This window comes from Passer domesticus, chromosome 6, assembly GCF_036417665.1.
Source record: "Passer domesticus isolate bPasDom1 chromosome 6, bPasDom1.hap1, whole genome shotgun sequence".
In the NCBI taxonomy this organism is placed as follows: domain Eukaryota; kingdom Metazoa; phylum Chordata; class Aves; order Passeriformes; family Passeridae; genus Passer; species Passer domesticus.
In genome coordinates this window covers 44,587,499-44,602,143 of record NC_087479.1, presented here as the reverse complement: position 1 = coordinate 44,602,143, position 14,645 = coordinate 44,587,499, and the positions used below count along the sequence as shown (strand labels likewise).

Sequence of the window (14,645 nt, the reverse complement as noted above, 5' to 3'; positions counted from 1 at the left end):
TGTGATTGGCCGGAGCCGGCTCTCGGCTCCGCCCCTGGAGCGGGGGTGGGTAGGAAAGGGAGAGGGCGGGCGCGCGCACCCGGCTCGCGGCCCCTCCAGGCGTCCGTGATTGGTGCGCGCGCGCGAGGGGAGCACGAGGCGCTCGCCCTCGGGGCGGGGGCTGAGCCTGAGGGGAGCGCTGAGGGAAGGTGAGAGAGAGGGAAGGAGGGAGGGAAGGAAGGAACGGAAAAAAGGAGGGAAGGAGAGAGGGGACACCTCACGGTGCTCTGTGCAGTGGAGCTGCCGCCGCTGGGTCCGCGGTGGTGCGGTGCTGGATGGAGCCGGCACTCCCCCTCAGGCAGCGCTGGCCTTGCTTAGGGCTGCATAACGCGCCGGTGTTATTCACTCCGTGACGCGACAGCGAAATACTCCGGTGTAAAATAAACTCCGCACGGTGCGAAGTGGGTCGCGGCAACCAGCAATACTCCTATTTAAAGTCCGCCCCTTACTGAAAGTTACCGAGTTAGTTGCTGTGTGAGGGCTGGCTCACGCCCGCACGGTAAACTGGTCTCTCGTGGCTCGGGAGAGGATCGCGCCCGAACCGAAGGGTAAAGCTGCGGGAGCAAGAACGATATCAACACGCAGTGCTTTCGAGCTGGGCTTCTTATAGTTTTGGCATTGGAAATACGGTTTCCTGTTTTGGGGAGCGCCAGCACCTGCCCGGCGGTCCTTCCCCCGCAGCAGCGGGTGTGGGAGCGGTGATGTCAGAGCCCGCTGGAGGAGCCGCGGCCTCCCCCCCTCCAGCGGAGGGGTGCCATTGTCGCCTAATATCTTATATCACCTCGTCATAAATGAGCAGTAAAGCAATAAATCCCTTCAAGCCTTGAACTACCTCTGCACTTCCCTGATTTTTTTTTTTTTTCTCCTTTGGCTGTTCACCCTTGATGGTCTTTTTCTGTGTATGAGACACTTGCGGCCTTTTGTAGAAAAGTTGCCGTTGTTGCAGTGATCTTTGTTAAAGCTAAGGATTACTGGGTTGTGAGGGAGCTCCTGATAGGCTCCTTCCCTCATCCTTCCCCAAAGGATTTCACCTCATGGACTGCTCTCTCATTTTGTTGTATGCTTCACTTCGGCACTCTAGGGCTGGAAAACCCCCAAGGAGCCTACGGATTTTCTAGGAAGTGGCAGGAAAGCTCAAGAAGTGGCTTCGGAACAGGCTTTGTGCTGGCAAAGCAGCTTCAGCAGAACCAAAGCAGTTTTGGATGAGGCATACCAGACCCTAGTGAAGAGGAAGAGTGATGTATGAGTTAGGGATGCCAAAGTGGGACAGAAGAGATGGAGATTTCTTTTGTCTTTATACCTCAGCTCTTCATTTATGAAATAAAATCCTTGAACTCAGGCACAGATTAGGATGCTGGAGAGGAGACATGCAGTTACTGCTGGAGATGGCTACTCAGGACTGCAGAGTCCTTTCTTTTTCAGGACTCTGTTCAAGTACCTGTCAACATTACTGATGTTAAATAGCTAAACAGAAAAAAACATGTGTGAAGAAGTGGTGAAAATAGCAAAAAAAAATTGCCTTCCACACAGGCCCTCCTGTTTCCAAGTGCTTGAGCTTCACACTGGTTTGTCATGACAGCACGAATAGCAGGACTTGGGGTTTTTCCTAATTAGAGTTATTTGACTATTTTTTTTTTCTAGATTGCTATCAGTGTAGAAAGAAAAGGCAGTAAAATCAGAGAAAAGAGACATTTGTTCTTCCTGGATATAGAGAAATCGACCCACTTTTATTAGATAAGAAAACTCCATCTTGTTGCTTCTGCTGTTTCACTGACAGTTGTCAAAAAACTTTGCTTCAAAGCCTCCATTAATCTCTTCCAATATATCAGAGAATTTAAAAGGAGATAGGAAAACTATGAACTATTTTTTTACAACCTTTTTATTACAACACACCCTTTCTTAGTGTGAGTTTAGCTCGGGTTTCAGTCCTTTAATGACTTCCATTTTGATAAGTACCCTGGATCCATGTGAGGGCCACAAGCGTGTTCCCTTCAGACATCTGCACTGCTCCTGACACCGTTTATTGGTTTCATGCTTTCTCAGCAGCGAGCAACTCGCAGCCATTCATTGCTGATTTTACAAAAAGGGTGTAGCTCACTTGAAAACAGTTCACTGCGTTTTCCAGCAAACATGCTCTCTCTCCTGGGGAGCCATGAGTGGGCAGCACAATAAAGACAAGAACAAAATACTCCCAAGAGAACCTGTGATATGCATAAGGTGGGTAATCACAAGGGACTGCGGGTTTAGTTGATATGAAAGCAAATAGATATGTTACTTGCCAAAATTATTTTTATTTCATTATGCCTAAAAGTAAATATTGGTTATTGCTTAAGATTATGCTCGTGTTTACATTGTGGGCAGGAGTTCTTTAAGCCATGGTACCCTGCATTGGACATTTCAAGTGTGGCTGGCTGCAGTGGGCAGGAAGCACTGTGGCAGCTGTGGCAGAGGCTTTCTCTGACTGAAATCCTAGGCAGCAGTGCCAGAGATATGAAGTCCATGGTCTGAAAACATGATTCAAAACTCAGCAGAGTATGTGGAAAGATAGGAAAAGAAATCTGCTTTTATCCAAGAAAATTTTCTGCTGTTGTCTAAGAGCTTCCCCAGTTTGGCTCATAGCATTCAGGAGGAGCAATGCATCAGAAATTTATGCTGCTCTTCTTCATGCAGTATGCATTAAACAGATAAACAGAGTGAGATACTCTCCTTAGAGAGCTACTAAGATGTGTTTGTCGTAAGTTTTAAATCCACATTCAAATGAAACAGGCAAAAAGAAAACAAAACAATTTCTTCTACTTATATGGGCAATATTTTTCTGCTCCTGAGGAGGAATCAATTACACTTAGGTAATGCTTGTAATCAAATTTAACAAAACTAAGGCTTCTGCTAACTTCAGAATGTATTGAAACCTAAAAGGTACCAGAAAAAAACCAAAACCTTAAAGAAGAAAATTAAGCACTGAATTAGTGGCTCAGAAGCTCCAAGACTGACTGACTAATTGAAGTACTGAACTTGGGTCGGTGAAGCCTGATTTCCCACATTCTCAGCAGCAGCTGATGTCTGTTTCCATGTAGAAGCACATTGTTGTTAGGACCAGTGCAATATCCTATCCCATGGATTAGTCAATCACCAGCCATCTTCTTCAGTAATGGGAAAAGGCAGACATGTCTTCATGATCCTTGTGTTGCATTTTACACCATAGCAACCGAGCTGCATTAGCACACTTGTGTAGCAGACGTGTGTTCTGTATTTATGTTCAACTTCTACCTCAATTTCATAGGTTCATTTGATGTAGCATCTAATAAATGAGACCTGTTAAGAGAATAATTCCTCAGCTGCCTGTATCCCCTGGATAACCTGGCTTTAAGGCCTGTGAAGGAAGTAACTGAGATAAGGAAGGTTAGGCTACAGACAAACACATAATGACTAATTCTGCTGCAAGCAAGGTACAAGCTGGACTAAGGTCCCCTCTTCTTGTGTGAGCAGAGCCTTGAGACTTTGTATGACCTCTGCTGTCAGCATGGAGGGAGACAAAACTGCTCGTCACAGAAATCTCCTTCCTCTCAGACAGTAAAACACATTTTTTTCCTCTGTAATTTACTTTGCCTTCAATTCCATACCATGAGCATGTAATCTGTTACTTCAGTGGCTGAACAGAATGTAATCATCACTGAATCCACTACGTCCTTTGAAGTAATGGAGACACTTCTGCAAGTCTTGAAGGAAATTTCTATTTTTCATTGCCTGTGAATATGGCTTTAATCATATATTCAGTCAGGGAATAGTCAGTCATGTCTATTGCCTATGACACTATAATATGAGTCTTTTGTTAATTTATTAATTTGTGTAATTCAGTAAAGCTTATTGGAATATTTTTCCCATTTTTCTGTAAAAGTTATATACCTGCAGCAAACTGCTGTTGGATTGATGCAATTTTATGTGATTTTATTCACACCAATTGCATTGTTACAGCAGATATTTCTTATTGCTCACAAAAAAGCTAAGTCTACAATTCTGACTCATAAAGCACTCAACTTTCTTTCACAAGTCTCTCTCTCTATTTCAAGTAGCAGCAGATTTTACTGGCAAGATCAAATGCCATCTAAGGCCAGATCTGCCACATGGCATAGAGAGAATGACAGAGTGCAGATACTTCTTTCAGCTGAAAAGCTTGCAGACATCATAATAGTAGTTGTTGATAAATTGTTGATCCTTTATGGACCAGTAGCAGGTTGATACTGAGTTTTTGAATCCCCTTTCTGAAACTAGGCTGAGCCCAAAACTTAGACATAGCAACTGTGCAGTTGTTGCAGTCTGGGTGAGAGTTTGGGGCTGTCCTTGAGTCCCTCTGCCTCTTGGCTTAGCTCCTCAGTGCACTGCTCAGAGGGGAGCATTTTGCCATAGCAAATACTCCCAGACTAGTCCTGCATTCAGGTTGCACTTGGAGCAGGGAGCCTGCTTTTGTTTTTCAATTCCTTGGTTCTACATCTGGTAAAACACTTGCTGAATTGTAAACAAAAATGAAGGCTGCTGTTTCTTATTCTCTGCATCAACAGCCAAAAAAATGCTACTTTGAAAGACAGGGATTCGGAAGGTTTGCAGGTTTGCAGTTGTGTTGGACACCTAGGCAAGATGCAGCTGCAAGACAGAGGCTGCACTGCTGTCCCCCTTTCCACTTCCCCAGTGATAGCAAGGGTGGTAGGATCATGGCAGACAACATTCTCCTAGATCTGTGTCTCCAGCAAAAATACTGCCCGGAAAAGTAGACAATAAGAAGTCTAGGGACAATAGGGGAGCATAATATTTCACCCAAAGCCCCCTTTGCTTGTCCCTTCCCAAAAGAATTTGCATCTTCTGTGCTTTGACACTGCGAGACAGAGAACTTCAGGACTAAATTTGAGACAATCATAGGTTGCTTTATTTTCCTGCTGTGTTTTTTAGTTTCCAGCACCAAATACTAGCAAAAAACCGAGGTGCAACTTTGGCCCTTGAAGTATACCTGCCAGGACACACAGGGTTAAGGGAGGGTAAAGGGGAGGGATTTACCCTAGGCACTGCTTGGTGTTTGTGTCTCCTGTGAATGCAAGGGGTGTGTTCCACCAGAAAGCAGCCCTAGCAAAGGATAATATGCTCATTCATTTGCTATGTTGGTCTAAGGTAACCACAGAGACCTAGAGCTTGTGCAGTGCCAGGTACTCCAAGCTGTACACTAAGATAACATTACCTGGCCCTAGTCCCAGGGAATGACTTTTCCCAGAGTCAAAGCAACCAAGTCTTTATTATATTACAAGATACTTAATTTCTTACTCTGCACTAATTTGGGCTTATTGAAGAAATAAAGCTGGGAAACTTTCTTAGGACCTCAGATTTAAAAATCCAATAGTAATAAGCTAAATATTCTCTTACATCTTTTAACAACTGTAGCCTTGAAACTCCTGGTTGTGACATGTACTGTGGTACAGCACCAGCTTCAGATGTAGCTGCCACCCACAGAACAATACACCATGACGTGAGTATCACTTTTAAATACAGGCTCTCCAACATCTGCTTTACTTTTGGACAAGAGTCAAACTCTTCCACAGCCCTATCCCAGCACCGCCTCCCCGCTCCACGATCCCGACAGAGTTCAAGAGTGCAGCCACGAAACCTTTGTCAAACGAGATCTTGTAGAACCTCCCTCCCCAGCCCGGGGACTGCACAGAAATCCCCATGCGAGGGAGTCCCTCCCAGCCTATGCTCAAAGAAGAGTTGCTATAGTAACCAGTTCTCTACCTGCACGGAATTGGCTCTCTCTACCTCTTAATCTTCTCTGGTTTTATTAGTTCTGAGCGAGAAGCAGCTCGTCAGGTCAGGGCTGTGCTTGGTTCTGCAGGCTGGAGGAATGCGTGGAAGGCACTGGAGGGGGCAGGGGGTCCTCACCCATCAGGTGGTTGTTGCTTGCTAACCCTGCCTGCTAAAGAATGTCCTGTGTGAGGGTTGCCAGCACTGTGCTTTTGTGACAAAGTCACATGAGCTGCAGAGGCACTTTGCTTCCCCTTCCTGCCCCAGCTTGTGGTGGAACCCTACTGCTGTCTTGTCCAAGAACAGACCTTCCACTTGCCATCTGTAGCCTTCCTTACACATGTTTTGCAGCCTCACTGGGATAAATTTCAGTGGAAAAAGAAACTGAATACAGTTTCTTTTCTTTGATAGCACATTTTTGCAACTCTTCCTAGGGTTAAAAATTACCAGAAAACACTAAGAAAATTCTAAACTGTGCTAAATTGTATCTTTTCCAATATGTCTGCTGTGGCTAGGCATTAGATTAATAGTCTTCTGTATTATGAATTCCATTGTGGAAGTGTATAACTGGGAGCCAAACAAACCTGCTGTAAGGAATAACATTCCAGACTCACTTCTAGTTCTGCCTGTGCAACATGGACAAATTGCCTGCACAAGGTGAGGCGTGTTCCCCTGACAGCAAGTGGACTCAGGAGGGTGTGATGTGGTGTCTAGGGAGGGAGAAAAAAGCCACAGAATTAACTACTGTAGATGTAGTTATGGCCACTAATAAAAGGCTGCAGAGAATCATGCAGGACAGGGCAGGTAGTGCACTGTAACAAGGCACAGGCACTGTCACTGCTTTGTGTTAAATGCTCGGAGTCTGTCTGCTGTGAAGGACCCAAAAGCACGGACTGGACACTGGGACAGACCAGGCAGGAGCAAGCCAACTCGAAGACTTCCTTCTTGTGTTCATGTAGCTGCAATTACCATGATAGAAAATGGTCTATATTTAAGTACAACACAATAAAAAGATTCCAGAACACACCCACATCAATATGTTGCTTGAACAACAGCCAGTAGTAAAATAGAAATGTGCATACATTTCTAAAACATTTCAAAATATATTATTGATCCAAATAATGAGGTAGTCACTGACTAATCTTAGAATGATTTGAACTTCTAAAACATCTTTTTTTTTTCACTGTTTTTCCTTGTTATGCAACAATTCACTATGCTAAGCATGCAGAGCAATGGACTAATAGCAAGCTGAAATAACTGATTTGTGATGGAACTTGCAACTCCAGTACTGCTGGTTATTCAAGCATGGTGCAGTTTGCCCCATGTTAGGATGTAAAAAGGTGGATTCCAGATATGGTTTCCAGACACCATAGTTTTGACTCAGGTGCTGATTATACTTAAGCAATTGGCATCACTTTTATGGCATCCTGGCAGTTTCCCATTTTAGACAAATAATGGTTTCTAGCTGCTTGTTTCCTCATGGGCCATTAAACCTCTAACAGTCAGCATAAGGAGGTGTCAGAGGGAAGTTTTGGAATCTTTGGGGAGTCAAGCTTGCAGCAATGGTAGCAGTGGAACTCTGCCTGGGGCAAGACACATGTTCTAGGCAAAAGCTTCACCTATTCACCTCACTCAGACCCATTTGTTCCTTGCCAGTGATACCAATTAACAGTCTGAGGTTAAAGAAAGGTCATTGACTTAGAAAATTATTCCAAATAGACCCAGTGTGATTATTCATGGTAAACTGACGTGGTCACTGGACTTGGAGCACACACGTGGAGTGCAGACAGGGTAAACACAGGAGGGTCCCCACAACAAAGACGTTTGAGTATTTCAGGGGCTGGCCGTGTTCTTCCTCACACACATTGATTTTCAAGTGCTCTAGCCTGAAACCTAGAAAACTACAGATCTTGTCTGTTTTACATAGACACTGACAATTTCTTAGCCTATCTGATGAGATTTAAGTCATATTGCTATTTATAGGAGGAAACACATCACTCTAAATTTTCTGTGCTCATTTATTTTATACATATATATATATGTTTAAATTTTCTCAAAAGATCAAATAACATTTTAAAAATCAGTCCTCTGACCTAGTATCTTTGACTAACAAGATCTTGTTATTGTACAGGTCTTTCAACTTTCAATAATCTTTTAATTGCTATATTGGCATAAAATGAGTGGAGTGGATTTTGTGTGAAATGCTCAAAATCATCCAGATGAATGGCCTTCCTTCAGAAACAGTCACTGATCGTGCCTGGGAGGTGAGGGTAACTTTATAGACAGCCAGAGTGATATTGTGATATGCCTAAACTACCTAAACGTAACAGCTGTAGACTGGTTTTTGACCCCAGAATTAACCTGACTGTTAATTATTACCAGAATAGTGCTGTACACTACAGAGATTTTTAATGTGAAATTTTGTAAGTAACTAATTTAATCCTAATTTATTTCCATTTTGAAACACTCATGATAACAATTACTCATGATAACTATAAAATACTGGTCACCAAGAAATTAATCCAGATTAGAAATTCTCTGAAAACAGAATGAAACCCACTGCCTCTTTAAGCAGAGCACATCGTAGTCAGTTACAGGTATTTAACAGATTTATGAATTAAATGCAACATGACAGAATTAATTTCCCCTTTCCATTCTGATGATAACACGTGCCGACTGAATTTACAAATCCGGTTTGTTATGTATTAACCAGTCATCTGGGAATCTGATTGAGTAACACAGCAGTTGTTGCAATACCAAGACTGCCATATAAATCATGCCTGAGTCCTAAGTCAATATTGGTTCAAATATTGATTCCCATGAGAGATAGGGCTGCAGTTGAAGAGGTTACAGGTGCTGACTGAACCACTTCAGAGAGGACTTCTCCCCCCGTGCTCATTTGAGATCGACATCAAAGTGCTCACTTCAGTTTGAATTCACGAGAACAGAGCGTTTGCCTTCACTTTTGATACTGACACTCTCTATCAGAACCTAGTTTTGATGTGCTAAAATCAAAGGTATCACATCATGTTTAAGTACTAAGTTATTCAGTTATTTACACTCCAGAGAGATGTAACATCTGGGAAGAGGAGAGTGAGACACAAAAAGTTATTCTTTATAATTCTTTGCACTAAAAGCAGGAAGGGAGTGGGACATGCAGGTACTTTTTCCTGCTTATAGATTCCTGCTTATATATTTTGCTACACAAAAACAAATGAACAAGCAGAAAAAGGAATGTGAAGTTAAGGAAACACTGAACATCAAAATTAAAAACTGTCTTCAACACTTTGGAAAATAGGAGTCTCTCATCATTTGGAGGAAGCTCCAAGCTCCAAGCAGTTGGAAGGGAAAAGGAGTGCAGCATCCAGCTGGTTTTTACTCTAACAAGCGGTGTTGTGAGCCACATCTACACAAGCAATCTGCTCTTCCATTGCAATACAGTGATTTCCCTCACTTAGCCTTGAATCCCAGCTGTTCTTCTGAGCAGGACAAGCACAGATCCTTCTGCATACATTTCACAGTTAGAGACCTAAACGAGAATGAGTTTCCCCAGTCTCTTGGGCACTGCTGTCTTGGCACGTCCTTAGACAGCAGTTAGAGAAAAGAGCATGTATATTCCATTCAAACCAGTCTGAATCAGTGGACTGTGAATAACATAAGCCAGGTGCTCTAAATCTTCATGTGTTGTAGATACTCTTTTTAAGAGTGACTCTGTAATCGCAGTATTGACTAAATAAGTTGCTAAGAAAAGGGTTTATACCACAAAAATAAAGATCCTCTTTTGGGCAATTTAAGATTTACGTAAAAACAGCTGAACCTGGCCTACTTCTATCTCTTAGAATAGCTCATTGTTTCTATTATTTAAAGGCACAGAAAATAAATCTTTGCATTATCTTGGCTTTCAGACTAATACTGTTTTCTTAATAATATTTGTAACAACTCTGTTGGAATCAATGCTTAGAGCATTGCACCACATGAGACATGATGTAAATCATAACATTTGGAAGTAAATAATACCTAACTAGTCACTGAATTCAGACTAATTAAAATAATAGAACATTCTGAGCTGGAAGGGACCCATGAGAATCGTAAAATCCAGCTTCTGACTGCATGCAGAGCAACCTTATAAAAGGCTGAACAGTCTGAGTGTATTGTCCAAATGCTTCTTGAGTAGCGAGAGGCTTGGTGCCATGACCACTTCTCTGGGAAGCCAGTTCCAGTGCTTGAGCACCCTTCAGTCAAGAACTTTTTTCTAATATCTAACTAGCCCAACAAAATATTCTCTAGGTGGCATTTTTACTGTGATATGCTTTCCACAATGCCATGGCACATAGCAGAAAATTGTTCCTTGAACTCTGTGCAGACTCTCCTTGCCATGGACACATCCCATGCACACCAAACTGAATACTCTTGGCCTGCAGTATCTGCTGTGGTTGAGCCTCCCTATGCTCCATGGAATGAAGAACAGAGCAAATTCAGTTATCCCTCCATTCCTTCTAATTGCCAATAGCTGTAAGCCAAAATGCCTGCATGTATCATTCCTCAGCACGTTGTGCAATTTTAAACCCCTTCCTTACAAATGTAGTTAGCAGATTGCTCTGAATTGCACAATCGGTTCCTTTGTCCACTGCTTGACGAACTAGTGAGGTGTTAAGGATCATTTTTGCTGTTGCAATCCAGCTTCTGCAGCCGAAACAAACATGGTGGTTCCCAGCTCGTTGTAGCCGTGTATTTTTCCCTATATCAGTTGCAGGAATTCAGTTTGCCAGTCTTCTTCAAAATGAGCTTCCTTTTTGGGACGGGATTTGGCCAAGTGGAGGTCTGCGTGAGCTTCTCTTCAAACTCTGACATGGGCCTGGCAAATCCACCACCTTGGAAGAGCAAAGGACCGCCAGCAGCAGCACATGGGACCCCTCTGTCGTGAATTCCAGTAGGACATCAGGGATCTCAGCTATACAGCTCATCAAAACATGTCATGCCTCACAGCCAGACATCTGATGATGCACGGAGTGATTCATTGCTGCATCTGGGCAGGAGCATGAGAGTGACCACAGCACTCATTCCTCTGCATATCATTGTGGGATCTGTGCCCCAGCAGCCTGGGAAAGCTTGTGCTGCCATTTGGAGAAATGCCAGCAGCAGATTCAGCGGCAGCTTGGAGAACCAAAGCTGTGTGGTACCCAATAGAATCACAGCTACATTACACAAATGCTGAAACAACTAATTTAGGAACTAACTTCAAGAAGTGCTGCTCTGGATCCAATGTGCACCTTTTCTGCTGAAAAAACCAAAAGATCTCCTGAGCTACTTTGCAGTTCTCAGCACCGCATGGGAGCAGAGAAAGTATTGTAAGCAAGGTGTGATTGATTGTTGTGTCATTTCCTCTCCCCCCTTCTCTAGTGCTGGGTTCAAGTGGGCAGTTTTGTACCAGTGACACAGCCATTACTTTATGGAGAGGATTTTCTCTCAGCTTCTCAACAATAGCATGCAAGAGTAGTGTGCTTTCTGGGCATGCAAAGTATCAAAATACTCTATCTCAGCAATTGGCTCTGCTACGAGAAATAATTCTAGCTCATCAACCATTTAAAGCAAAAATTATTGTAATTCCAGGTTTGCACAAGAACAGGAGAAAGTCCTACTTAATTTTGACTCCAAGAACAATATATGTAAGATTCTTGTCACTCGGAGGTTTTAGGAGTGTCTTACAGAGCATTCAAATAAGAATAAGCTCTTCCAAATATAAGTCCTGAACATAGATTTTGCCACACATTGTTTTGCAAGGCTCTTTGAAACCTGCATTTATGCTAAATGAAGAGCTAGTGGATAAGATTTTTTTCCCTCTTGGAATAATGAAAAAGGCTATTTAAACCTTTGTAAGAGTTTTCCTTCTTTCAGGTGTGCACGCCAAGGCTATGGCTGCCAAGGCTATTGCTAAGAAGGGCTTGATTCAGGGATGGATAAGTTGCTTAGCACACTGACAGGGTGTGCAGGATGTCAGTAAGATACTCCCCATGCAGAATGTTTGTATTGTGCAGCTATCCTCTTGTCTTGTGACTAGAAAATTGTACAAGAGGACAATTCCCCTCCTCCTGGAGGTTCATTGTTGAGAATATGATGACAAAACCACGGCCACATAGTGTATCAACATAAGAGCAGAACCAGGGCACCTCTTCCCTGTTATTAACCTATTTAGCTTGGGACATCCTATATTTGTCTTTAGAAGGCCACCAGTGTCCTCTTACCTGCCTGGCCATTGCTGTTCCCTGGCACAGCCCCAGCAGTCCTGTTATCCCAAGGAGGTGAGAGGCAGAGGTCCAGCAGTGATGGCACCAGGTTGGGTCAGGCCATTCTGGCACTTGTGCATGACCAGTCTGTCAATGCAGCCTGAGGGATGCTGCCAATCCTGCCTCTTGCTGCCCTTCAAAATCGCTCCTCGTGGCTGCATGGCTGCATGCCACAGTAAGACACTGCTCAGTTAAAGTTCAAACTGAATTTGTAGCCAAAGAAAACAACTCCTGGTCCCTTCCTGTCCTGGATTAGAATGACTTCAAAACAAATAGGGTGACCTCACAAAAAACAAAAATAGAAGTGCTCTGCAGTCATCACCTGCCTTCCTAGAAAATCCAATTTCCATCATTTGCACTTACTGGCAAGTCTCACAGGAGTTTCAGTTTTGTAAGGCTACACAGTCCAGCAAGCTGGCCCTGAAATGGGTGACTTGCTGCCTGCAATGTTTTGTCCCCCACACTGAAGCCTAGAGGGGTCTGTTACACCCATTTTCCCCTATTGAAAAAACCATCCCTCTTCATGTAAAGTTGGTAGAGTCACAACCTCAAAAGGATTTTTTTTTTCTTAATAGGTTTTTCATTCACACTTTTATTGTGAATGAATTTTATTGTGATCAGCACCTTCCTTTCACAGTGCAGAATGACTTGGGTCATAAAAAATCCCCTGGGATTTTATTACACCAAGGGTGGGATTTCATCACAGGCACCTGTGTCTTGGCTCAGCCCAAACTCATGGGGCAGTCAACAGCACCAAGGGCAAGGTTCACTTAACCCTGAAAATTCTTCGAACAACTGCTAGTTTCTTTCCTTTGGCTATTAAAAGAACCTTGACTGGCTAGGTTGGTGCACACCTCTACTTTGCAGATATCTAGAATGATGATGTACACCATGGAAAGTGACTCTGAATTCTTTCTAAACAGGATTTACCCTCCTGATTATATTCTCACTGTTCACACAAATGAAGGGAAAGCTAAACGTGCCAGGAGAATGCTCTTTTTTTTCCAGCAGGAGGGCCAGACTTCCTTTTGGTTTGTAACCTTTGCAGCAAGGTTTCTTTCTTTTAAAGGAGAAACATACAAGATTAGAGCCACCTAAATTCTGTATAGTCCTCAACACCTTGGGTGAGACAGTCTCTGTTATGTCCTTAAAGAGCATTCGCACTCCAGAGAGAGGCAAAGTGCTTGCACAAGGATCAGTCCATGTGTTTTCCCAGTTCTGGCCCTTACAGGGGCTTTTTGGTCAGACACATCATTTGTCTTCCTTGGTTTCAAACTGAAAAGTCTACCATGGTGAAAAATCTACCATGTCTTAATGGCAGAAGCAAGCTAGGACAGAAGGGAGCTGTTGCAGATTTGCACTGGGAGGGTGGGAATGTGTGTTGGCCTGCTGGGAAGAGGGCAGAGGGCCTGTTTTTAGATGGTGGCCAGGATTAGGTAGACCAGGTTGTTTGGGGAGGGATGAAAGTGTCTGTGTTTCCTTGTTTGTTCAGAAAAGAGCTAGAGAAGTATCAGCATCAGCACAAAGATTGAGCACACATACTGCAAAGGCAGAAAGGGTGGTATTTTCTGGTTTAGCCTAGTTGTTGCTTTTGGCTGATAACCAGTAAAAATAAAACTTTACTGTTATTATTACCACATTTGAGAGATCAGTGTGAAGGACAATCCTGCCACCAGATAGAGAGTAACACAGGAGAGAATCTAATAGCTCCCTCCTATCCTTTTCTCTTAGACTGTGCTAAAATGATAACACTTCCTTATCTGCAAATTAACAATAGCTCTGCAGCAGCATAGGAAAGTTAAACAAGCCTTGAGTCAAGGGGATGTAGAGATTACCCCTAGGCACTGACTAATGCTATAGACCACATATTCTTCTGGGGAAAAAAAAATCAACCTGCAAAAGGATCAAGTTTTGAGGTGTTACTTAAAACCGTAGTCCTGTGGCTCATCATAGGTTCCACCTTCAAATATCTCCCCTAGGTGCTGGTCACAGGCTAGCAAGATCACAGACATGAAGTTTTTTGCCTTTAGATCAGAATGTATCCCCTGTCAATAGCAGATAATGCTCTAGCAGTGGATTTCATCAGTGCGACAACAAAAATAGGAAAGAAACCCTGACACTGAGCCAGCCATCAATAGACAGGCACAGCATGGTGACTGAACTAACGTGCCCCCAGGAGCCGTCCTGCTATGGAGAGGTTTCCTGAACATGGCAGGGCAGGGAAGAAGTAAGCTGGGAAATTCCTGCTCTTTTATTTATGCTCAGAATCAGGTAGTTTGCAGCTGAATGGTAAATTCTTTCAAAGCATTCTTAAAGGAAAGACAGAAATGTAGCTTGGAGCATGTAGTTTCCTTGCTAGAAATGCATTAACTCTGAATAATTCCACTGCACTGCATCATGCTAAGCGGAATAGAATCCCTCTACTTTTTAGAAAGCTTTTGTGCTGCCAGTTACTGAAATCACAGACAATATATCTTGCATTGTACTTGTATGATTCTCCTCCCATGCTATATCAACTTATTTAAAATATTACAGACTTCT

At 43.1% G+C, this 14,645-nt stretch overlaps 1 long non-coding RNA gene across 8 annotated transcripts in view; it reads left to right on the top strand.

Annotated features, from left to right (window-relative positions):
- Positions 1-33: 33 nt before the first annotated feature.
- LOC135303358 (uncharacterized) overlaps positions 34-14,645 on the top strand; it is a 56,640-nt gene continuing 42,028 nt past the window's right edge. For 6 of the 8 annotated variants that reach the window (XR_010364843.1, XR_010364842.1, XR_010364841.1 and 3 more), the window contains exons 1-4: positions 34-188; positions 1,121-2,256; positions 5,464-5,548; positions 7,952-8,084. This is a non-coding gene — a long non-coding RNA (uncharacterized LOC135303358). Of the gene's footprint in view, positions 189-1,120; positions 2,257-5,463; positions 5,549-7,951; positions 8,085-10,567; positions 11,178-14,645 lie in introns of all 8 variants that reach the window. The other 2 variants (XR_010364845.1, XR_010364840.1) reach the window with 2 other exon arrangements.